This window comes from Mytilus californianus, unplaced genomic scaffold, assembly GCF_021869535.1.
Source record: "Mytilus californianus isolate M0D057914Y unplaced genomic scaffold, xbMytCali1.0.p SCAF_14, whole genome shotgun sequence".
Lineage (NCBI taxonomy): Eukaryota > Metazoa > Mollusca > Bivalvia > Mytilida > Mytilidae > Mytilus > Mytilus californianus.
In genome coordinates this window covers 6,506,223-6,532,965 of record NW_026262626.1, presented here as the reverse complement: position 1 = coordinate 6,532,965, position 26,743 = coordinate 6,506,223, and the positions used below count along the sequence as shown (strand labels likewise).

General features: G+C 31.1%; 1 protein-coding gene across 2 annotated transcripts in view; it reads right to left on the bottom strand.

Moving 5' to 3' along the window:
* The window catches only part of LOC127724102 (uncharacterized), a 54,849-nt gene extending 30,575 nt beyond the window's left edge, over positions 1 to 24,274 (bottom strand). The window contains exon 1 of one of the 2 annotated variants that reach the window (XM_052230961.1): positions 24,023 to 24,274. The gene's annotated coding sequence lies outside the window, so the exon portion shown is untranslated. Of the gene's footprint in view, positions 1 to 5,969; positions 6,081 to 24,022 lie in introns of those variants that run through there. The other variant, XM_052230962.1, reaches the window with a different exon arrangement.
* Positions 24,275 to 26,743: the final 2,469 nt, after the last annotated feature.

Below are 26,743 nucleotides of genomic sequence, written 5' to 3'. Positions count from 1 at the left end.
CTGTTCTTTCTTCCTGAGAAGATATAGAAGAAATAATGAAGTGAAACGTTGCATGTCTTTGTCACATATATTGTATCAACTAATAATTCTTATTTCGTTATATACTTGCATGATTGTATTCAAGAAAAAAATATCATGCAAAATGACATGGATATCTATTTGAAACTTAATTTGTCATTCAAAATTAAATGACGTGTTCAATGTGTAGATATGTTTAACTAACGTCTAACTAGTCACGTTTCGTTTGGTGTTCAGGTGAAACCCCCAATTATTTGTTTTTGTATCTTTATTTGCATAATAAAAATGGATTGAAAGGATTTTAACATCAATGGTTATTTTAAATTTCATAAACAAAACTGTGTTTAATGAAGTGATGGAAAAAATGGTACATTCACGTATGGAATTCAATCTTGTTTTGAGAAGTTGACAAATGTTCCATTTGTCATTAATTTTTAGTGCAATTCTCATTGTTCCTCCAGGTATATGTTGAAGTATATTTGAAATATTTAGATACATTTAGAACTATATATTCTCTACAGCTATGTGTGATTAATTATGAAATGGTTCCCATTGAAATGACAAAAAAGACTAAGAGTAAGACAAGCTATATATCACAGAGTGCAAATCCATTTTTTCTATTGACATTTGATTTGCTTATTGCAAATATGATTGTTTTAATTATTCGTCATATAGTCGAACAATTCCCATGTATTACATGACATATTATAATTTTTATATTCAAAGTTATCCTACGCTAATTTTTTAACAAAAATGAAAAAAAGTCCAATGAGCTACACGACAGTTGCCATACGTGGAGCTGGAACTGCAAATCCTTACAAAGCAAATGAGGACATAGCCGGTTTCTGCTTGGGTTTGTGTCTTTTTTGTAATGATTTGGGATTGTTGTTTTTCTTTTCATCGTTATTCTTTCAGGCTGTGTTGTTGTCTGTTTTTATTGAACTTATGATTTTGTATTACTCCCTTGGTACCTTGTATCTTTTGTCAAAGATATCAGGCATCAGGATGAAATTCAAGATTACAATTTGAGGAAACAAATTACTGCTTTCCGATGGCAAATAATAAAAACATAAAACAGTGACGGGCCTTAACACATCCACATTTCTGTCAATGTAATTATTGTATAATAAATAACAAAACATTTGTTGTTCTTTGTGCAGTATTTTTGACGTTTTTCCTCAATTTACTCCATAATTTCTTGATAAAAGAGTGGTACTAAAATAAACTGAATAAATCAGAAAAACAATTTTTCGAAATTTATGAAAGCACAGATCAAATTGTCAGATTGGTTAAGTTAGTCACCAAATATAAATTTATCTAGATCGTATGTTTTTTGTACATTCGTACTGCATTTTTTTTCCGTTTCTATATGTATTTTTAGTATGACAGTTGTTTTCCATTCGTTTGATGTTTTCGAGCTTTGATTTTTCCATTTGAAAAGGAACTTTCCGCTTTGAATTTTTCTTGTAGTTCCGTATTTTTGTAATTTTACTTTTTTCATAACAAGTATTTCAGCTGCATCAGTTCCATAAACAATCTTTACGCTTGTAGAATTAGTTTGATAAAATGTATGATTTGTGGCAAGTTTACACGTCCCAGGGTCATTGTGTCTGAACGAATTCCAAAAATATTTTAATTATAAAAAGTGTTTTTGCACGTATTTCCTATCAATTGAAGTATTTTTAAACACTTAAAAACACTGACTGTAACGCAAAATTCTATAATAAAGTCATGGAGAGGAAGTAGTGAAATTTAATTCTTGCAATTATCTAACAACGAAGAAAATGCAAAAATAAATGCAAGAGAAAACTGCTAGATGCAAAATATTCCCTATCAGCGAGACAAAAATAGCTTCCAATTTCAAGCACAGTGGATACATTAACAATCATTTCAATTAACCAAGGAAGACACGGAAACACATAGTGTCAGCAAAAACTGTAAGATGCAAAATGTTTCCTTCCACCAAACTGAAAACACCTCTTTGTTTCTTGATTAATTGACACCTTTTCTTATTAGGTGTGGCCCATTTTCAATATGTATTTTAGATAACTGTACTCACATTCAAACATCACTGGAGAATAGTTTATTAGTTCATATTCTTTATAACATTGGATCGTTTAATATGGCTTCATACAAGTCAGTAAAAGTGACAAAATTAAAACAATTTGATCATGACATGAGGGGGTACTTTATCAATGGCAAACTTCCCTCCATGCTGATTATTCTATATTCATGCTAATCTTATACTTAATGTCAAACATATCAATTTGATTAGTGTTACCAAATCATATTCTTATTCTGACAATTATACGACATGAAATTGTATTTTCACGGAGAAAATATTAACTTTACTAACGGATCTTGTATCACAATACTAACACATTACGTACTCTTGATTGAATGAATAGAAGATTCTTGTAGCTAAAATTAACCTTTCATGTGCGAAATGTTTCAGCCGTCAAAACATTTTTTTTATATATTATTGTTAGAGGTATATTGCGATAATAGCCAATTATATATACCACTGATTTAATCATAATCTGAATCTAACACGCACAACACAAATTATTCCCTTTGTATTGATTCACTTTCACTGTTGGGGACGACATAGGTATGATCAACCCATTACTTTACCCATAAATTGATGAAATAAGAAAGTGCGCGATATTTCTTACAATAATCTCAATTTTAGTGACAAATAAATAAAACAAAAATGTAGGTTTTGATTTCTAATTGATTTCATACTATTTTCTATACCGGTTTTGCTGTGTAAATAAGAATTTTCTTAACCGCTGACTATGAAATATCTGGGTTTTTTTTATTCTGCAAAATGAATCATACTTCCAGTATGAATTGATATATATGTAATTAAGATAGGTAAACCTTTTGAAATTATCCTCTTTTTACAGACTTGTCTTGTTGTCCTGTCTAGAATATAATCAGACAATCATTGAACGTATTCATGAGCGATTTTGCATTGTGCACAGAGAAAATTATTAACCCGAGGTTCTAACAAACAAAGTCCTGGAATCCTACACTCATATAATTTTGACTTCATAAATTTAGGAAACATTAGTTTATCGATGTTCAAAAACATGAATCGATTATGAATACAAATAGAGTAAAAAAACTGAGGGAATCGCATGAACTCTTAAAGACCAGGTGCGTCAACAGGGTTAGCGTCTGCTGCTTTGCATGGACCATCATCTCTTAGTCAAAATATTCATTTTTTTTAACAGATGACTCCCAATAAGCTGAATGAAGAAATCATCATTTTATTTAAAAACATTTAATTAATAACCATGGTCTCTCTTGACCTAAAATTAACCCCATGGACGGAATGCGGACTCATAAAATCATAAAAAACACTTTCAAACAAAACCCGATCGCAAGCAGTGTATTACATATGAGTATGATGAAGGCGTTTTGCAATTGCGGACGTTTTGTCTCGGGTTAATTTAAGGAAAATCAGTGTAAAATAAAATTTACATTAGCTGGATATGTCTGTGCCCACTCATTTTGATTATATAGCTTCTTATGTATTTATCATTTTGTGCTTCTCTAGACATTATCGTCCGAGTTTTTTGATAGAGGTCAATCAAGAAATGCACCACACACTAGGCTTACTAGAATGCTTTTTCTTAAGAATTTACTACTTCAGATATGAAATTAAATTGCATAGGATTATTCAAATGTATCAATATTTTCAGCGAAAATCAGTACATTTAAACGATATTCAAACAACACTGAAAATGAAACATTTCGGCATTTCATACTATTTTATAAGACACATTTTCACCAATGATTGTTTTCGACCGTCTGTTTAAACTTATTAGAGATACCAAGCTATACATTAATTCGACATATATGCGTATTTTTGTCTACATATAACTCTGGCGCTAAAATCAAAACAGTTACATGTACATTAACAAAATTAGATGCTGAAATGTTCTGTCTTTAAAAATCCCATTTAAAATTTATTATATAATTGAATATTTACAAATAGTGTTCTCTTTTACAATCGTTCAGAAGTGGTTCGATGAAATGAATAATTTTAGAAACCAATAATTCACATATATTTGTAAATCATAAATATCTAAGTATTGTTTTGATATATATCGTCCGATTTCTGGATTCGACCTGTATGAAAACATTAATCAAATGCAACATAAATTCGTTCAATTTTAGTGTGAGAAAAACAAGTCGATAATTGCAAAAACAAGAGCTGATTTGTGATAAGATCATAAACTTTCACACGTTTCAGTTGCAGTCTTAAATGTAATTCATCAAATACGATAACTGTTTAACTACGTTTTCTGTAGTATTATGTAATAAAACAGTATGTTTTCTTTCCATTGCAGTTGGTACATTTGATAGAAATTGAATCATTTGTGGGGCAAATAAATAATTTTAGAAACCAATAATTCGTACATTTTTGAAAATGATAAATATCCAAATACGTAACATGTTCAAAGGAAGTAAAAAAGAGGAGAAAGATACCAAGTGAACGTGTGAATAAATAAAGGCAACAGTAGTATACCGCTATTAAATAGTCATAAATCGATTTAAATGAAACAAATCCTGGTCACAAACCAAAACCGAGGGAAACACATCAACTATAAGAGGAAAACAACGGAACAACATAAACACTGAACAGCTACAAAAACAAATAAAATCTTCAAGTGTAGAGTGGACCACAACTGTTTACTTAGCTGAAATTTGATATAATTTGCATAAATATAGATTTTTAAGATAGATAGTATAACAAATGTTTAAACCATCAAAATTATTGCAAAAAAAAAAACCGCTAACCTCGTATGCTTGTCTTTATTTTAGACACAGTTTTTTGAAGTGAAAAATAATCTTTAAATATCAAACGTGAAGTAAAAATATCAAGTGTAAAAGTCTTTTGTCAGAAATGGGAGGCGGGAGATACCAAAATAATATTCGAACTCATAAGTCGATGACATACTGACACCGACTATGAAATAAACGAAAAACAACCAAAGAACAAATAACAGTATACTAAAACACACTACTGAGTACCACGTACCCCACTTAAAGCCAGGGGTGATCTTAAGTGCTCTGGATATGTACGCAAATCCTGCTCAACATGTGACAGAAGTGTTGTTGAGATATTTCGTATTATTTTGTTTTATTTTTAAGGGTTGCCGGGCTATATTTTTACTATGGAAGAGCCTAAGGGATTACAGAAAAATGGTTCAAATGTGAGTATCGAATGTCCCTTAACGTGAAATTTACAATATTTGACTTGTTTCTTAGTCATTTAGTGAAAACTATGAATAAGAGGAACATTTGTATTGCACATGTTAGAAAAAATAAAAAAAAAAAGAAAAGAAAAGAAGACAGGATTCAATAATTGAATATCAAATTTAGGAGGATATATGTAAACATTAATGTGACAATATCGGGAAAAAAAACTATGAAGAAATAAAAAATAATGAAAAGTGGTAAAACCTATAAAAATTGGTAAAAAAAAAACCAAATAAAAATCAAATTGCACTGCATTTCCGTTTTTATCTAAGACATATGACAAAGACGCGATATATCCTCTACTAAAAAAAAATATATTTTATATCATACAATTGTCTGGAGTAGCTGGAAAACAGTAACATAGTAAGTTCGTAATCGATATATCTGACAAAAGAATCATTCTATATCCTTGCAAGTGTTATATTTTATAAAAGTTTTCTTTCGGCATTTTTTCCAGTTCCAATTTACAAATGTTGGTTTGTTAGTAGAATATTTTTTTCATTATACGATGAAGACAAAAAAGAGCATATACTTTCTGTTTAAATAACACGAATTTCATAAAAAGATTAAAAAAGATTTAGGAGATATATTAAATGATGAATTGATAAATTGATGAATTAGTAAATAAATGCATGAATAAATAAATAAATAATTTAATAAATAAGGTGTCGTCCTACCTTAAGTTCAGAATCCCTTTCTGGATATAGCCGCTCGCTGCTTTCTTTTGGAAAAAAGTAATTTCTTTTTATAATTTGTGTGGGTGACTGAAGAATTCCGAAGTGTTCGCTTTTGGAAATTAAGAGCTGTAATGAAGAATCTTCGATCGGATAGTGGAGTATATGCGATGACTAGATATTGATAAAATTATCCGGAAAATCAGATGTTTTTTTTTCGCATTTAATTGATAACGATCTTCTTTTGAAGCTATCTTCAACCAATTTAAAAGTAATTTTGATATAGAATGATATTATTGTTGAAAATAATGATAAACGGAGGATTTCAAGTAATCATTATGATGGAGTAAAGTTCTTCTAATTACGTATTACAAATGAAGTCTTAACGGAAATGATAATATTTTTAGAACAAATTTGTTGAAGTAACAGTTTTTTTCCGAAAATAGTAAGAAAAATATTGACTATGGAGTTAACTTTGAAAATAAAACTTTAAACTGTTTATTTTATTTTTGTGTGATTCAGAGATATATATGGTGGAAGATTATCTGAGAAAATGGTCCAAATTGCATTTTCGTTTTAGACCAGAGGGTAATTAAAATGACTTTATTAACGCTCTCTGAATTACCAGACCTTCAATAACTCTCGCAGAAACCATGCAGAGTTAAAAGAATGAGAGAGAGATTATAATTTGAAAGTAACATATAGGGAATAAAAATATCTGCCCTTCAATTATGTTAAAATTACATTGAACTAATAAGAGAATATATTTCTGCTCCGTTTCAGTCATAGGATTAAATGTAAAGAAAAAGACAACACGTGTTGATTGTTTTCCTTTCTCGTTTAATACTTTATACAAATTTTACAGCACCAGATGCGCATTTCGACAGAACGTGTTGCCCGAGGCATGATTTAAAAAAAAAAAAAAAATTGTTCAAACGTCGAAGTGCTGATCAAACTAAAAAGGACCTTAGGTATAGCAAAATCCAGAAAGGGAATCAGAGCTTTGCTCGATGGGGCTATATTCCTGAATATACTCAGGTTTTTTTCTCAGTTAGAATGTTGTTTTCTACTAAGTTTAAAACTTAATAGTTGACACTTCGTTAGTAAAATGTCAATCCTTACTTTTTTCAGAGTTGGGACAAACACCAGTTTTCATTAAGTGAAATAACAAAAATACTGAACTACAAGAAAAAATCAAAACGGAAAGTCCTTTATCAAATGGCAAAATCAAAAGCTCAAACACATCAAACGAATGGAAAACCACTGTTATATTCCTGACTTGGTACATGCATTTGCTTATGTAGAAAATGATGGATTAAACCTGGTTTTATAGATAGCTAAACCTCTCACTTGTATGAAAGTCGCATGAAATTCCATTATACTAACAACAATGTGTGAACAAAACAAACAGACAGAATAGTTAAAAATAGTAGGGGTACAGCAGTCAAAATCGTATCATAATCTTATTCACTATAAAAACAGTAAAGGTAATAATTTACAAAATCAAATAAAAGAACTCTATAACACGAAATTAAGACGATAAACAACGTCATTACCTAGAATCTATACTTCAAGACCATCCTGTATTATTTGTGAAGTTGATACGGAATATTTATCAACAAGGTCTTGATATCTTCCGATGAACTTTTTTAGAAAAAGGACGAGACGTTCTTTGACATAACCCTAGTTCATCAACTTTCTGCTCAGACACTGGTGACGTTTTATAAAGTTTGAGTAGCAGCTGCAAGCTCTTGAATACCGAATGAGTTGGGAAATGTATATCCCATATTCAGATGAAGTTGGTTTATTGCTGTTAAGGTGGGGGAAATGATATTTTTCAAAATTAAATCGTCTCGTTTGTCATAGTTTCTGGTACTGAGATGACGGCTGATGTCAAATACGAGGTATAAGTCTGAAAATAAGGCGGAGAAAGCCGTGCCTGTTGTTTCTTTAATTTCTAGTTCTTGAGGATATATTAATGGAATCCAATCAGAAATGTTTTGGATTGGTAATGGAAAGATCATCATCAATATATCTGAATGTGACGTTAAATGATCTGGCTTCTTTGATCTTCTTGTGTTTGACAAGTGTCTGAAGGAACTCCGATTCATATGAAAATAAGAAGAGGTCGGCAATGAGAGGCGCACAGTTCGTTCCCATAGGAATACCTCTAAATTCAACAAATATGTTGTCAATAAGAAACTCCTGCATACTGAGCACTTGTTCCTCTGTGTAACATGTTTTAACTTTTTGTTCACTATTAACAAAATATGCCGTATGGTATCCCAAAGTAATAAATTTATAGCGTATACTACCATTTTTATATCGAAAAGCATTGTGGATTATTTCTTTTAGACGATTTCATACGGGGAATGGTGGTATACAGGGTTGAAAAATCAAAAATTTTAAAAGAAATAATTTCAGAGAAAGATCGAGATTTAAAATTATCCAGAAGTCCTTTAGGGTTTTTAAGAATCCACATATGTGTAATACCACTACGTGAGTAAACAGTTTCACAGTATTTCTGAAGACCCTCTGTCATTGCGGATAGAATTTTTGTCAAACTAATGGACACTTCCTTCGTAGAACATGCAAATAAGCCGGCAATGTACCGTTGTTTGAACGGAATTTTGTGAAGCTTAGGTATCCAATACAAACAAAGTACGTCCTCAGATTTGCTGATCAATGTAATGTTCATTGAAGCCACGAAGGACTAATGATTCGCCAAAATCTCATCCTTGTCAAATGATATGTTTTTGTATATGTGATTACCTGAGTGCTCATTTATTCGTAATTCTTTTACAAGACACTCCGTAGTAGTACGATTTACATACACAGACAATATTATTTGAAGCTTTGTCCGCAATGACAACAACATATTTATCGTGAAGAGATGATAGACATTTAACAACTTCTTTGTCTCTGAAAACGGACTTTGGTCGATCATTCACACAGTTTTTTAACTTGTGAATTCGACGTTTTATCAAAGACTTGATTGCTTTGACCCATTCTGACAAAGTGTCCAGTTCAACTTTTTCTCGATTAGCCCATGCTCTGGCGTAATCCTAAATAGAATCCATAATTATTTTGAAGTTATGGTTCCAATTGATGTGTTGGGGTTCTCTAAACTTAGGACCATGAGATATCACCTTTTGGAGATGTTCATGTTGAATTATGTTTACATCCCCAGTAATAACATGGCCAGAGGGGCTGTAAATATAAGGCAAGTGGGAACAGTCACATGGCAGAGAGTTTTTTAGGTATTGTTCTAAATCAAGGTACTGCAGTGCTTTCTTATAATTGAATACTTTAGGTGCAATGGTTTGCTGTAACTGTATGATACAATATGAACAGACTGATTGTGAAAATAAAGTGGAATTTTAGATGTTACTGGTTTAAAAAGATGGGAAAGAGCTACATCACAAATTTTACTGATCAGTCATAATAATATTTGAGAAAATGTATTTGTGCATTCCTTGTCAAGTGCATAATCTCTCAAACATTTTAGAAAATTTACAGGCATTGAAAAAAGAATAGTTGTAGATGTGAAAAAAAAGTAAAATCACAAAAATACTGAACTCCGAGTAAATTCAAAACTGAAAGTCCCTAACCAAATGGCAAAATCAAATGATAAAACACATAATACGAATGATGAAGGTCACTAAAGCTCCCAGAGGGCGATCTCGATTTGGAAGATTTTTTTACATTAAACCGATGGAAATGTTTTTGTCCATGACTACGTTGGTGTCGTAAAGAAGTATTAAATAAGCTCATTACATTGACATCACTGCAGGCTCGACTTGACAAATTTCCTACTCATTTGATTTTATCATTGCAACCATATGGCATTGAAGTAGTAAGAGTTCTCTTATCCAGAAGTGTTCTCTATCTTTTCGGAAAGGAGTAATTAGTAAATGGCTATTGGTGTGGTTGAAAATTTAACGGACGTCATAAAGTTTTGGATAATCATTACTGAATATCTATACCACATATCTAGATGACCACGGATACATTCCAATTGTGGTAGCGAGAAGTTCATCCTATTGTCTACGATTATCACTAACTGCTGAATATCACTTATCTATATAATTTTACTTGTCATAACCAACAAGAGTAAGGCAGGAATTGCTTACCATTGTAGATCATCTGAGTTCAACAAGCAGTCTTTGTGGAGGTTCATGTTCACAAGTTTTAAGTTTCTTCTGAGTAGTGTTGAGAATATTTGCTGCTTCTTTTTCCTTAAGCAATGCGGTTTTCTGTTTGTTTGTTTTTTATAAGAAAAAAATATATTTTCTTTTTTTATTGTCAACCGCAAATCAAATGAATTTTCTAAGCTGTATGTTAACGTCTTAATGAAAAATCCTTATATAGCCTTTAATTCACTTTTTAAACATAAAAAAATAATAAATGAATAAAATGCATATATATAAATAAGCTATAAACATTAAAGTTAACAGAAAATGTATACATTAAGTACATTTAGCATTTAGCTCATGAACATAATAAATGTCAATTACATCTATTTTAACATTTTGAATAGCTATTAAAAATACAAGGATGATCATGTTAAGTTATTTTATCTTTAATTTGTCTTGACGGTCAATTAACGATTGGATAATGTTTAGCATAATTCATATTTAACTGGACTAGTGTGACATATACCAGCTATTCTCATTTTATGAGATGATTTCAGCTTCCTAATTGTGAACTTTTTATTTCTATGTAGCAACATTCCAGCAGCGCCTGCATACGGAGTATATATCTCCCAATTGATACGATATTCCCGGGCTTGTATTCTCTATCATGATTTCCTTGAAGCTATTAAACCAAGAGTTCCAAATGGTGAAATTGAAATCACCCCTTCATAAATTTTACGGACGCCATCACGAGTTGGTTTACCGTTATGGAATAACCGTTTCACAGATGATATCGGGTATGTTCCTTATCATGTTATGTCGTAATTACAATCTACTTCCTTTTTTACCACGAATGTGACCTACTGAATTAGACTATTTACCGGATTTGTAATAACATGAGCAACAGGACGGGTGCCACATGAGGATCAGGATCTGCTTACCATTCCGGAGCACCTGAGATCACCCCCAGTTTTTGGTGGGGTTCGTGTTGATTAGTTTTTAGTTTTTTATATGTTGTGTCTTGTATACTATAATTTGTCTGTTTGTCTTTTTATTTTTAGCCATGACGTTGTCAGTTTATGTTCGATCTATGAGTTTGACTGTCCCTCTGGTATCTTTCGCCCCTCTTTTATGTACAATAATGCTTCCGACTTACAAATGTCAGCCTTTTAACAAGACTATACCTATTAATTTTTCTTGTACACTGAGCGGAAGGTATATAGTGATAGTTGTGTCCGTCCATATTTTGTATCCAAAACTCCATCTTAACCAGGACTTCAATACGTTTTTCACAGAAACTCTAAACAGAATGGCATTTTACATTGCAAATTATATTTCATAATTAATTCTTTTTACTTTTAATGTCGTTTTCGGGGGAGGGGGGTACTTTAAAAAAAAGGATATCACGATAACTTATAGGGTATCTTGTATCAGGAAACTATTGCTTTCATAATGCATAAGTGCACCTGTTATTATATGATGTTATGTAAATATGTAAATACATATACAATGTTATTGAGGGTTTCACATAATAAACCATGAAACTTGTCATAACTTGACAGATAAAGACATGAATTTGTGTATGATTAGTAACATTTGTTACTCTTCGTTTTAGCTAATAACTTCTAGTATGTACATTTGGCCATACATTTATGTAAAATTCTCTTCTTTATTTGTCTTGTTTTTGAAGCATTTTGATCAGTGATTTGTTTTTACGAAATATGTCATCAGCAGCAAAATAGACAAACAATACTTAGATTATGTAAAGATGTATCTATACTCTAAATTATACAAAAGGTGAGGGTTTTGCCATCTTCAAATTTGTTAAAGTACGTTTTAGTGCAGCTGGTCACGTTATTCTTATCTTTTATTGCTTTACTTATAATACTTCTCACTTTTCCATTCCATGTTTGAGGGATACACAGCGTGGAGATGATTTATGCCTTTGTTTGGACGTTGTGTGATAATATCGTTTTCAAGTATTATATTTTAGTAGCATATATATTTCATTTCTAACAGTGACAGCTCTGGTGGTATGATTTATGAGATAACAAAACAATATCCATGCGGGAATACACGCATGTATACGAAATGATGTTTGACTTCAAGAACACGCATCCAATAAAACAAAACAAAAGATGATTTTCAGCAAGTTAAGTTGATTGACAATTATATAATTAAATTCAAGTTATAGATATTTCATGTATATTGATTCAAATACTGTGGTATCATTATTATTCGTGGTATACCAATTTTTGTGGCTATAAGTGAAACACGAATCTAAATGTTCAGCGTAGTACAAATTTTCTATAGGATTGTGTGGAAAATTTTGCAAAGCCACAAAATCAAATATCAACAAAAATACAATTTTCCCTCAATCCACGAATATTGGTACTCACGGAAAGGAATAAATCCACAGTAGGAGTTAAAGTAAGATCATTTCAAAGGGGCACCTGTATACTACGGGTGCCACTAGTAAAACATGAACTGTTTACTTGTACGGACCACCTGGATACATAGCCTGCTTTTGTACATTTCGTATTGTTCAGTTTTTGATTTTCTGCGTAGTGTTTTGTTGACTTGTTTCATTTATATCATTTTCCTTGTTCCTTGATGTTGCCTGTTTTTCTTCTAGAGAAATGGCTTTAGTTTGCCTTTTTGTATCTTTTCCCTTTCTTTGTACAAAAAAGAATTAAACAGTAAGAATGAATAAATTGAAATTATATCCTGTACCGAAAACCATGTTCAAAAAAGATCGACCGTTGTTTCTCATTGATCACGCAATATGTATGCAAAATATAAAGAAGGTAACTGGGGTGATCGTTGTTTTAGATAAGGCCACACCAATTTGATGTCTAGTTCTTCAGACAAATGCTCCAGAAATATGGGACGAGCGAGCGGAATTTTTGTTTTCTTTTTCTTTTTCACTTAGAAATGAGGTTTTTTTAGGCGAGTGCTGTACAAGTGAAGCAAACGGTATATATATTTTTAATTGTCAGATTTAGAAGTTGTACAATTTATGTACATGCTAAAAATGGGTTACTTCATCAAAAAAACGAGGAGGACAACCGATGCTCTAATGCAATCGTGTGTTTTATTGGTGCCTGTACCATACCAGACTTTCTTGTCTCACTGTGGTTTAGTTTATTTTGGTTATTTTTTTTAGAAAGCTTTGTCTGCGTGAATTTTCAGTTAAATCAATATAGATACTAAGGAAGCATACATGTAGCAACCACTGCAATTTTCTTTCTTTTTTTTTTTATCTAATAAAACATTTTTGTCATGCATTTCTTTTCATGGTACTCTTTTTTAGGGTGAAGGTTAAATGATAGAGATTCAAGAGTTTTACAAGAGGAATTATGTTAGTTAGTTATGTGTATGTATCAAAACAAATGCCCCTGAAAGATCATTTGATAGAAGTTGTTTTCATTATATGGTAATTAGATATAAGAAGATGTGGTATGAGTGCCAATGAGACAAATCTCCATCCAAGTCAAAATTTATAAAAGTAAACCATTATAGGTCACAGTACGGTCTTCAACACGGAGCCTTGGCTCACACCGAACAGTAAGCTATAAAAAGATACTAGTGTAAAACCATTCAAACGAGAAAACCAACGGTCTAATCTATATAAAAAACGAGAAACGAGAAACACTTATGAACCACATCAACAAACGACAACTACTGAACATCAGATTCCTGACTTGGGACAGGTGCAAACAAATGCAGCGGGTTTAAACGTTTTAATGGTACCAAACCTTCACCCTTTTTCTGAAACAATAGTGTAACATCACAACATAGAAAGACACACTATAAAACATCAACTGAAATAGCTTAACTCAATCAAAGGACATATTAACACCATTGAACATACACTGAACAAACAAATTTGACCTATGACACAATGTAAATACAAAATAAATAAACTAAGGGTACAATAATAAAGGTAACATGTTATATCGGTAAGAAATAATAAACAATTAAAGAAAAACAATATGCTCGAACAAAAATATCAGCCATTTGTAATAACTTTAAACACAGGTAAATGAAAATAATTGTGTTGCTAGGTATACGTGTACAGTACCAATAGAGAAAGGAAATATTTTTACAAAATAAATAATTTTGATGTTCATAGTACGAAGTGAAAATTTATAGTTATACCAAACACTTATCAAAGCTGGTATATAGACCAGATATAACCCTGAATAACATTAAATAACAAAAAAGCAATACAATTAGTATCAACAGGTCAAATAAACAAGAAAGTACGATTTGAGAGTACTCGCAGTTACTGACAGCTAGTTAAAAGCCAAAACAATTAATAATAAAAAATCATGCATCAAAGACTAAAATTGTTTATTGGCTGCTTGACATCCAGTTGGAACTATTCATTCATATTCTCAACTTAACTGTGCAGTGAATATCTACATGCATATTTCATTCCGTGGAAAAACATTTTGCAAAATTTCAGTCTGAATAAATGAAGCATGCATGACTATATAATTCAATGTGCAGTATTTTAATAGCGTGATAGATTATATCTAATTGACTATGAATTTGGTACAGAATCGCTACTGAATAATTTTACTAGTAATTCTAATAATATTACCGTTTATTTTACTACGTCAGTTTAATATCATGCACAATGTACTATTTTGATGATTTGAAGAGTGAGATTTTATCTTCTGCTGAATTTTCAAAAGATATGTATTCATTTCCACGTTCCAAATTTTTCATTACCATTTATATTTAACTATTTCCTGCTTTCTATATATTACTTTGCTTTCTGGAATAATTTCCTCAACATCTATTTGTTTTGTTCTGTACTGTCGCAGTCATGGAAATTTGTATAGATTTTCGACCATTTGAAATAAATTTCGACTAATTGACACCGTTTCGTCTGTACCCTTTTGTCTAATTAATCTATTGTATTTTTCTCACTTTTTGTAAGTTATCTGGACGTTAATCAATCAATTATATTTTTGTGCAAACTAATGTGTTTGTAAAATCAGCAGCATTTGATAATATCGTTATCAGACAATACTATGTTACAATCGTTGTCTGGTAACAAAACCAATTGACAAAAAATAATCCAATAGTACTTCACAATTCTCTCATATTGCGTTGTGAAATTAGCAGCTATTCACGACATAATTTCTATGTTTAAGTTTCTAAACATAGAATTCTAATTAAGAATCAAATGTTAACAACCTCTAAGAAAAAAATTTTTGTATGTACATACATCTGAATAAAACAAACGAGTCCCAGCTGACAAAATACGTATTTAGCTGCACATACAAATATCATTTCATTTATGTAAAACCTCAAACCGAATAGATACAAATACTTAAACATGATATCGGAACATCAGTTACAATATTTTTTTGCGTTATTGAAATCATATCAAAATCAGTTGCATATTAACGATTGTAAAAGTATCATCTAAGATTGCAATTGTACGTGTAGATATTAGCACATGCGATAGAACATATTTAGTAATTTTATTTAACTATGTACATATACTAACAATATATATATGAACAACATGCTCACGTATTGTCAGTATTTAAGTCTGACAATCTCATAAATTTATTATGGATGAGTCCGTCAATAACACATGAATGGTATTCTATGAATATGACAAATTAACACATGTTGTGACTCTAGGAAAAAGTTTGATACAGATACAAGATTAGTCTTGCTCTTTTAGAAAGGTCTTTGAAAAAGGTTAAATAAGTTTAAATAGTACACTACAAAAATGTTAAAATGTTTCAGCGTTTACACCATATACTAGTTACCACAAAAAGACATTTTTTTTTTCTTTTAGGAGAGCCCTATTGAGGACCGTACTCTATGAATTAACAAGTTTAGTAATTCTTAACAGTCAAGATAAACGTTGCGAGTTTTAGGAAACGGTAGACAGCCGATGTTAAAATCGTATAAACCGATTAAGAAGACAAATCAAGATAACATAGAAAAAATAGAAATCGCATGAACTCTGAACAAGAACCAGAGCAGATGTGATGACGAAGTTAGCGTCTCCTCCTATGCATGCGATACCCGCCATTTGAATACCACATCCAGAAATATGACAGGTGATGGAAATCATAAAACTTATTTAGTGTCAATTTCAGTCGTTCTTTTTCGTAACTGTTAGAGTAGTTTTTGTGTACGGTTCACACATCAACTGAAGAAGTTTCTATAACGTAAAAAAACACGGTCGTAACGTATCAATTGAAAAATTTAAACTCCATACGACGATGAACAGGGTATGTTACTGCTTATAAATGGAAAGTTGACATCACGACCTTTGTCATAAACTCTTTGAAGTCGTCCATAAGTGTCAACATCGAGGATAAGATGCAGATATAAAGCAGACCCTTAGTGTCTGTAATATTCGTAACCTCAAATTCACTAGGGATACAATTTATATGAGAGGCAAGCACTCTAAGAATGTGGCTTATTGAGTGAAAGGAAATCATTAATATATCTGAAAGCGAAATTAGCCAGTAGGTTATTATGAGGATATGGATGAGGGTTTATAGAATAGAGAATGATGGGTTAAAAATATAAAGAATAGAGAAAAATTGACCAAAACATAAAGAATAGAGAAAAATTGACCAAAACATAAAGTATAGAGATTAATGGGGAGCTTAAATATAAAAAATAGAGAATAAGGAGCAATAATTATAAAAAATAGAGAAAAATTGCCAAAAAAATTAAAGAATACAGAAATGAAGGACCCCTCATCCATACCCGCTATTATTAGTGCAATGCAGACATCTCTTATAACATGTATGAGCTGATGTTGTTGTTGCATTTATTTAAGGCAATTCTTGATAAATAAAAGAACAGAGTTCCAATGTTCACCGCGTTGCACATATTTTATCTCTTCAAGGTACAAGGTCAATAACTAAAAAAGCAATTTTTTGTTGTTCTTTAAACTTTTTTATTAATATCTTTGAGAAATGAAAGCTTTAAAGCAAACGTAATATGATTTCAATTATAATTAATATTTCCAAGGGGCATTACTTTTTAAAAATATTTGATCAGAACTTAAATTGTCGAATGTTTAATGACGTTACTAATATAAACCTATGATATAAGTTTCATAACATTCTGACAAGAACTGAACACATGCGAGCACTAACAATGCAATTTTCCATATAATCAATATTTCCAAGAGGCATTACACTTTTATAAATAATTGATCATCACTGATTTTTAAAGTTGTCAAACACATTGATGGTATAAACCTATTATATAAATTTCCTTAAAATCTGGCAAAAATTGTACACACTAGAGCGTTCATAAGGCAATTTTCCATATAATTAATATATTTCCAAGGGGCATTACTCTTTTAAAAATTATTGATCGGCACTGATTTAAGAACTTGTCAAAGACATCAATTATAAAAATCTGGCAAGAATTGTACACGTGAGAGCGCCAACGAGGCTATTTTCCATAAATATAATATTTCCAAGGGCATAACTCTTTTAAAAAAGTCAATCGTCCACCATTATAGAACTTGTCCGATATATTGCTAATATTAACCTATAGTGTAAGTTTTATAAAAATCTGGCAAGAATTGTAACTGTGAAAGCGCTAACAAGACCGGACGGACGGACAGACGGACGCCCGGTATTTCTATGTCCCCCGCAAAAGCGTGCGCGAGGGACAAAAAATAACAGCGATAACATTATACTGGTTTATCAAAAGTGATAGCGATTTGAATTTTCTTCGTTTTCAAAATATGCATCCCATTGGTTCGTTATCTTTCCCATTAACTCCAACCCATCCCAAACAGCTTCCATGTCCCTTTTCTAACAATGTCAAATCAATCAAAATAAACCAAGAGTTTCAAGTGATGAATTTGAAATCGTTCCTTTATAAATTTTACGGACGCCATCACGAGTTGGTTGACCGTTATGGAATATCCGTTTCACAGATGACAACGGATATGTTCCAATTGTCGTAACTACAATCCCATCCCCTTTTCCCCGATTGTGACCTTCCGAATTAGACCGGGTTTGTACTAACATCAGCAACACGACGGGTGCCACATGTGGAGCAGGATCTGTTTACACTTCCGGAGCACCTGAGATCACCCTCAGTTTTGGTGGGGTTCATGTTGATCAGTTTTTGGTTTTCTATGTTGTGTTTTGTGTACTGTTGTATGTCTGTTGGTCTTTTTCATTTTCAGTCATGGCCTTGTTAGTTTATGTTAGACTCATGAGTGTGATGTCCCTTTGGAATCCTTTGCCTGTCTGTTAAAAAAAAACCAAGTTTTATACTTTGAAGTTGTTGAAAAAATATAAAACCATAAAGAAATAAGGATCCTAAGTTTAGATTATATATGTCAGTAATGAATAGGTTCACCAATATAGAAATCTGATTGAATAGTCCTTCGAAGGAGTTTTCTATTAGGAATGAAAAATGTAAGATGAATAAAACGTGATATTGCGGAATTTATATTACGACTTGTTCATGTAAAACTGGAATATTTTAATGATACAATATGTTATAAACGACTGTACTCAACTAATTACATAAAACGCAATGTGATATAGAAGGGGAGAAATGCTAAATTATCCCAGAAAGGCTTAATTTTACCAGTCGTAGTAGTTCTCAACATGTTTGCATAGTATAATTCATGTTTCTATGAACCTTAATTCCAAACACATTGTTATGAATAAAAAGTAATAAAAAGTTCTTATTTTATTTTTTTAAATGACTGTATCTATCAATTTTATTCACTTTATGATTTCAACTGGATTTCTAGGACGTTTCACAATTGATCGATTACACTTTTCTGTATTATTCACCCAAGAGATTTTCGGTTTATTAAAAAATATTGAAAATCCAATTGGAAGCAATAATATTGACATATTAAGGTTACAATCTTGCAAATTCATCAAAATGTGTAGTACAATATACTATATTTTCATTTTTTAGATACTAGAAATTGAAGTAATCTGAAGTATAACTCAGCAATTTCCCTAGTATTCTACATTACGATCAAATCTGATCTTTGTGTGCTGTTTAGTTGAAATGGGCACTTATTGAATCGTACACTTTCTTTCTAATAACTACAGTAACTTTGGTTTTTAATGTTTCATGATATCATTCTAAAGAGTAATATTGATAAAAGGATATGCACGTTGTCCTACAATTAAATGTCAATCAATCAACACCATCGATCAAAAACGATATCTTTGGATCAAAACATCATTGTTGATGATTTAAAAATGTCACGCTTTAAATCGCTGCGTGCCTAAATATGCTTGAAATAAACTCATCAAAGATACCAGGATTAAAGTGTTGAACGCAATAAGTTTAAAAGAGCGTACACAAAGTGTTGCCTCCATCAAAATCTGTTTATTTAGGTATACATTATTTCATTTATTTAATTTATGAGTTTGTATACACTTAACTGTTAAGAAAGATTATGTTTTGTTTTTTTAATATCGGTAAACTAGTTTGAAGACCGTTGAATTTGTCCGTTATCATAATCCATGTTTTAGTTGGATGATTTAAGAAGTTTTATAAATGCTGATGATGTGTGATTGTACGCCTTTCTTTTTTTCATTTATACATAGTATAAGACGTTTCATTTCAAACGAAGGATTTTATGAACGGATTTTTAAGATGTAAAACAGCTAATAATAGAAAATACATGATAAATCTAAGGTACTTAACTCCGAACTAATTTTGAAAGTCAAAGATTTATGCAAAAATACAGTAAGACACAATCATGGACTGAAATAAAAAAAGGTAAACAATTGGAGGTTACCATACGATCCTTCAACAATAAGCAAAACCCATATCGTATAAGCTTTGAAAGGCCCCTGACAAAACTATGCGAAACAATTCAGACGATAAAACTAATTGCCAGATTTATTAAGAAACACTTTCATTCCATAACAAATTAGGTAGATCTAATAGAAAGAAAAAGTATTAACAAAGATAATGAACTTCAAGGTTAATTCTAAAAAAGGGAAGTCCATCAAAAACCTAACAAAATTAAACGCTCGACTATTTTAAAACAGACATAATTGGTTAAAGTGACACGGATTGGGATCAATAATATAATTTGTGTAGTTGATAGTACATAAAGTGTAGCAAAACCATACATCATACACACTTTCGTAATGGGGTAAATCCAGTAAATAAATATACGTCATCAGGGACCGCCCATTTGGGGGAGAGCTTTCTGTACAAAACTGAAGTCCTGTGCTCTTCTGATTGGTAGATAATGTTTGTAATAAATATTTTTTGATAGATGGATCAAAACTAGAGTTAAAAAAAAATTAAAAAATGAATGCTAAATGTACTAAATGTTTTTACTACAGGGTTTAAAAGTAATGGGGGTCAGTAAAGGAATTAAGTGCGAATCTACAGTGTTTGTAAACAAGGCCATGTGAATGCCCAAAAATGCCGCATGACCCTATGTTTTTATTCTTCCAATTTCTAAAGGTAAATCAGGTATACATTTAATTCAAGACATAGATTAGCATTAAAGTCAATGGGAGATTTTTTATTGAATTCTCACCCCTAATAGTCAAAGTACAAATTTAGTAAATTACAAATGCAAATGGACACTACAACGGCACTGTCATGATCATACAAATATTCTTGTACTGAAGTTTGCTTTTTCAATCTTAAATTTTAAGTTATGGAATGTATCACTCTCGTGCATTGCACTGATTCCTCGTCCTGGTTCGCCCACACATTTAATTCTTTTTTAATTTAATCAGCTCTTCAACGTTTCTATTAGGTTTTGATTTTCAAATATTGTGACCTCTAGTATCATTGAAAAGATATCAATTGTTGAATGTTTTCTTGCAGAAAAATTCTCTACGAATAATTTAACCAAGAAACCCTGTTGGTATGTATTCAATTTCAATTAGTTTTCCTCTTATTTCCGTTTCATCAGTTTCAAAGTAAAAACATGATAAAAGTAATTATTTGCTGTCGTAACAGCAGACAGAAAACAATAAATAATATTTTAATGGTATGATTTTATTTTGTTTTTATTTAACGGAAAGAGAGTGTCTTGTCTCTATGTCTATGCAACCTCCTCCCCAAAAATAGTCTGGCAGAAATTGATTTCATTAGAGAAATGCGAAATTCGGACAATGAAGTTAAAATTCATACCTCGAATGTGATGTTCTCTAAAAATAACATATGATACTGTAATAAAGATATTTATGGTTAAGTTGAGACATCAACCAAAAAATACAAGTGAAACATCATTAGTATACAGAGGTTGCCTGATGACCTTCAAACATTTGATAGGCGCTGTGAACTTTTGAATAACTACACGGAAAAGTAACCCCAAGGGTCGAAGCCGAATTCATCCATCGAAAGACAGAGAAAACATGCGCAATGTTCAAAATGATTAAATAAAAACAAGTTTCGGTCCTCAATACCATATTTTTCTATAACAAAATTTTGCTTGCAGGAAAATTTATTTACATGCTTTTCAGTAGAAATAAAATGCAAATAATATAACAACCAATCACAGACAGCCAGTTGTTATTGACTCTTTGTGTTCCTTCCACAAAATACTGTATCCATGTTACTCTACATGTACATGTATAATGTACTATACATTATAACCTTATTGAGTATATATTTTGTAGCTGGTTGGCTATACTCGTGTTTGCTATAATATCAGGGATTTCAATGAACGTATTTTGTTTTTCATTTCTAAAAAAAAATAATAACTTTAGCAGGAATTTAGATTTCATAAAATGATCAAATGTTACTCAATTAGATCACAACTATTTAGTTTTCTTGTGGAAGTACGATTCTACGTACTTAGATGCAATACAAAGTGGACTTCCGAAAATGTCTTGTTATAGTAATGTTGTCTATAAAGCTTACAAATTTTGCCTGTCCTTGTCCAATGTCAGATATCGTGTCACACTTTACGCTTGTATTCAACTTATTAGATGGGTGCAGTCTATTTTCATATTATTCAGTATCTGTTAGTTATTTGCCTAACTGTATAAAATATTAACAAACTGAATTGTCTGAAAAGATAATGAACCGTACTGGAATGACTTTGAGCAAAATGTCTCATCAGTATTGTATTTACATTACGAAATATCTGAAAAATTGTTTAAACTGTTAACAAGTCTTCACGTTTTCAGCTTCAGATTTTTCATATGATATTAGATCAAAGATACCATTTAAAAACTAAAGATATTAGTGGCATATCTTTAATTACTTCCGTTACAATTATTTACTGTTTTCATACAGTTGGGACAATTCACAGTTTTACATATTTCAATACAGACGGCATGTTGCCTTCTATTTTTTGTTGTTTTTTTTTGTCGTTCAGCTGCTTTCTAGTAGACGTCTAGCCCATATCACATGTCAACCATTAAATATAAAAGGAGTTAAGTGGTTGGCTATAGAATGACCCGTAGACATGAGCGGATTAAGAAGTTTGAAATGAAAAAAATAATGTTTTGTGAAAATAGCTTCCATTAAAAAAAATAGATTCTAATTGAATAGAGATGTATTTAGATAATCAACAAAAAAAAAAATAGTATTACTTAGTTGAATGTTTCACTACTGGATATAACGTGAAACAATACAATACACACTCAACAGACACAAATACATAACACCAAGAAGACAAGTGTACAAAAGACATGTAAACATCAACACTTCTGAAAACTGAAAAATAAATCCTAGACAAAATGATCTTTAACAAAAATCACCAAAGGGAATACGATTATGTTGGGCATGTGCACAAGTCATAAAAGCAAATTGTCAATAATTGATAAAAAGGTATAGGAGAAATACCACCATTGTTTCCCCCTATTAGTCTCTCTTAAATTGGCATTTTTCAAAAAAATGAGCAGAATCTATCTTTGTTTATAATACAGAAATTATTTGCATGAGTAAAGTTTCATACTGTGCAGTACTACAGTGAAAATTTCAAATAACATTTCAGTGCATACAAGATAATAACCATCACCGGAAGTAAACCAATCAAAATTTCACCCCTTTTCTCACTGTTAACAAGCTTTAGTAACCTAAAGGTTCCAAAATATGTTATAGGAACGGCAAATAAAAAAAGACTGGTGCTTTGAAACACCCAAAATATATGTTTATGACTCATATTTTTTTTTTCTGCAATGAAATGCAGGGTAAATGTCTGTCAAATTGAAGGGAAATTTTTTTTCGTTCGACCCTTTTCGTATGAAACCGGATGTGACGTACTATTTATTTAGTGGTATTACACCTATAGAAAAATGGAAATCATACGGAGTTTACAAGGATACCGGCAAAACTGGGAAAAATGTCAGAAACACAAAAAATTACAATATTTAAAAAAATAAAAGATGGACAGATATACATATAAATACGATCAAATGTTACTGAGCCAACGGTGAGATATATTTAACAAAAAAATATAGAACTAGAACATATCTGTCCCTTATTATGCAAATACATTGCAACTGTCCTATTGCTCTGTAGTCATTAGCAAGTAATGACAATAACGATAATGTAATGTTGTAACAATCGCAATGACACATCAAAAAACAGTTCAAGATGAAGTTATCCTGTAAAAAGGGGGACGAAACAATTAGGAGCATTTTATTCACATGATCACACATTTGATTCAAATATTTAGAGAAACAAATATAAAACGTTATGAAACAACTTTCTTTAGGAATTTTATAGTATTTGACAACAACATGAAAAAAGAAGTTGTCAAGATGTTAATATAGAAAAATTTCCTTGTTTCAACATGAGCCTTTTGTCACTATATAGACCAAAATGTTAAAAAAAATACTTAGTTTCATCTTTAAACATCTACACTAAAATGTTACCATAATTATGATCGTCATTTGAGTTCATTAGAGATGTCATAATAGTATGATTAATAATGAATCTTACCTTGACATTTTCCACAAGTGATTTAGTCCATTTAAGCAGAATGTTGTATGTAACTTCATTTTGAAACATTAAACAATTAAGACATGTTTAACCTTTTCGTAAAAGTTTCCTATATTAGAATTACAATACTAATTTAAAAAAATCTGCATCATGATTATAAAAATTAAAAAATTTGCCTAATAAAGTCACTGTCATTGTTGAAGTTTTCTTTTCGCATGCATTCACTATAGTATGTTACTACAATATAAAACAGTTCATCTCATCTGCTTCTATGTAAATTAAATGTTTGTAAATAAGAAATATAAGCACCTATTAACGTTGCACATTACTGAAATGTCATTAGCCAACTTCCTGCCGAATGTTTTGAATATTTTGCATGAGTTTTATTCATCTGTCTGGACGTTTGACATGTTATTTAGCTTTTGTTAGGATAAGTTACATAATGTTTAAAGCCATGCTTTTCTTTTTTTTTTTAATCTATGATCAATTTTGTTAAAGGATGTCAGACTTCCATATCTAATAGAAACAATGCGCCGCGAATGTCAAAATTGTATTACTCAATAACAAAAAACACATCATAAATACCAGGTTAAGAATTTCGTACGCCAGACGCGCGTTTCGCCTTCAAAGGACTAATCAGTGACGCTCCAATAAAAGAGGCTAAAAGTCGCAGAGCATTGAGGGCTATAAAATCGGAAATGTTTTGTCAAGTACAGATTAGTTAATCTATTTCTAGGGTAGTTAATCCTTCGTATTTTGAACAAGACAATATCATATGTATACTGAAGAATAATACAACATGCTCCGTATAAAAATGAAAGTGCAACTCAAAAATCTTTTTTACCAATTAAAATCATTGTATTGACCCCTTTGATAGAGGCATTTCATGAATGTAGTTGATGTTCTATTGACAGAATGATTTTGGAATCATTGACAATTTTAATTTTGTCTCTTTAAATGACATTATTAATAATTCTGAAAAAGGATGTCCTTAAAGTTTAGTTGACATCTAGTTAGCACAGTTCTAGAATAGGGGATTTTTTGGGGAATTCTTAAAAGAAGTAATGGTTATGTAAGGTAGCACAGACCATGTTAGACAGTCGACATGCATGTATGTGTATCATTTACACCATAAGGTATTTTTTGTCAAGGTTATCCCAGTAATGAAAGATCAAAAATATTCAGAAATCGTTGAAAATGAGTTTCTAGCCGTAGGTTATTATTTCAACATAATTATCATAATGGTTTCAATATTAGACAATTAGCAAAGAGAACATATTATATTGAAAAACAGCGAATTCATCAATTTTGTATGCAGTATAAATCTGACATGTTTGAATTTCTTCTGTCGTCTGTGAATACATTGTACCGACAAAACAATGAATATATCCTGATTCCTAAAACAGTATGATTAATCTTTGGCCATTAATTTAAAAAATTTATTACTGCTTCTCTGCTAATAACAGTTTGTTGAAATGTCACGCAAAGATACTTTTTAGAAGCCACATAGCATTTAAACAGATCTTGTTAACTCTGGTAATGCTTTAAAAGTGAGCGTTTGATTTGCATTTGTGAAGGCGGTGATCGAAATATAAAAATTTATGCACTTTTATCACTAACTGCATACTTCACTATTTAACATTGTCTTAGAAATGCAGATAATATAAGTTTGTATTGTTGAAAGTACGAAAAGATAGAACACAAATGTTGTATTAATCGGAAACCTTCTTATCAGTTAAAGAGGATTTCATAAATAGAAAAAGCTATTTTGCCTGGAAATTTCATTTAAGGTTTTTCTGATCGTCGAACTCATCTGGGGTATTTTGATGAATTGAAGTTTTTATACAAAATAGAAGAGGATTCGTTGAAAAAATGAAATCGCAATCTCTGCGTTAAGTCTTCTTGGTGCAAAAAAAAATGGTTATCACTTTTCAGATTTTACAGATTATCGAAGAAATCCGTAGTTTAATTTAAATCCAAATTTTAAAGTGCTTAAAAAAACGCAATTATGGTTACAACAAATGATAACTGACCGATCAAAAACATTATACTGACAGCAAATTTGAGACGTTATACTGCGATCATGTAACACTAGTTGTTTTAACTGTTCGTTTTTTAAAATCTAAAATGAGAATAACATATAAAACCCATCTACCTGCCCTTGTTTTCTAAATAACAACCAGAGAGCTGCTCCAATTTACGTCATTTAAAACAGATTCTGACAGTTCTACCCTAGGACAGATTTTGACAGTTATACCTTAGAACATTGTTTGCAAGTTCTGGCCTGCAACCGATTCTGTCAGGTGTACTCTAGAACTGAATCTGCCTGTTCTACTCTAGAAATAACTCGGATAGTTATACCCTATAAGGTATCCAGACAATTCTACCCTAGAACAGTTGTATAGTAGAACTTCGATGACAGACTATTCTCACAGTTCTAAATAGAGGTTAGAACTAATCGCAATTGTTTTTATTTCATGAACATTCAATGAGCACTTTGAACACAAATGTTTTATCAGATGCAAGTTTCAAGTAGTTATATGTTTCTTTTTTTTTCCATTAGTCTTTTTGTAATCAGCATGACAAAATGTTTTATTTAATGGGGATTTAATGTTATCTTAAAAAGTTTGCAATTACTTTACCCAGTGTTTTTACCAAATCTGGCTCATACAGCACCATATAAGAAAGTGTTACAAAAAAATACTGAATATATAATAAAAC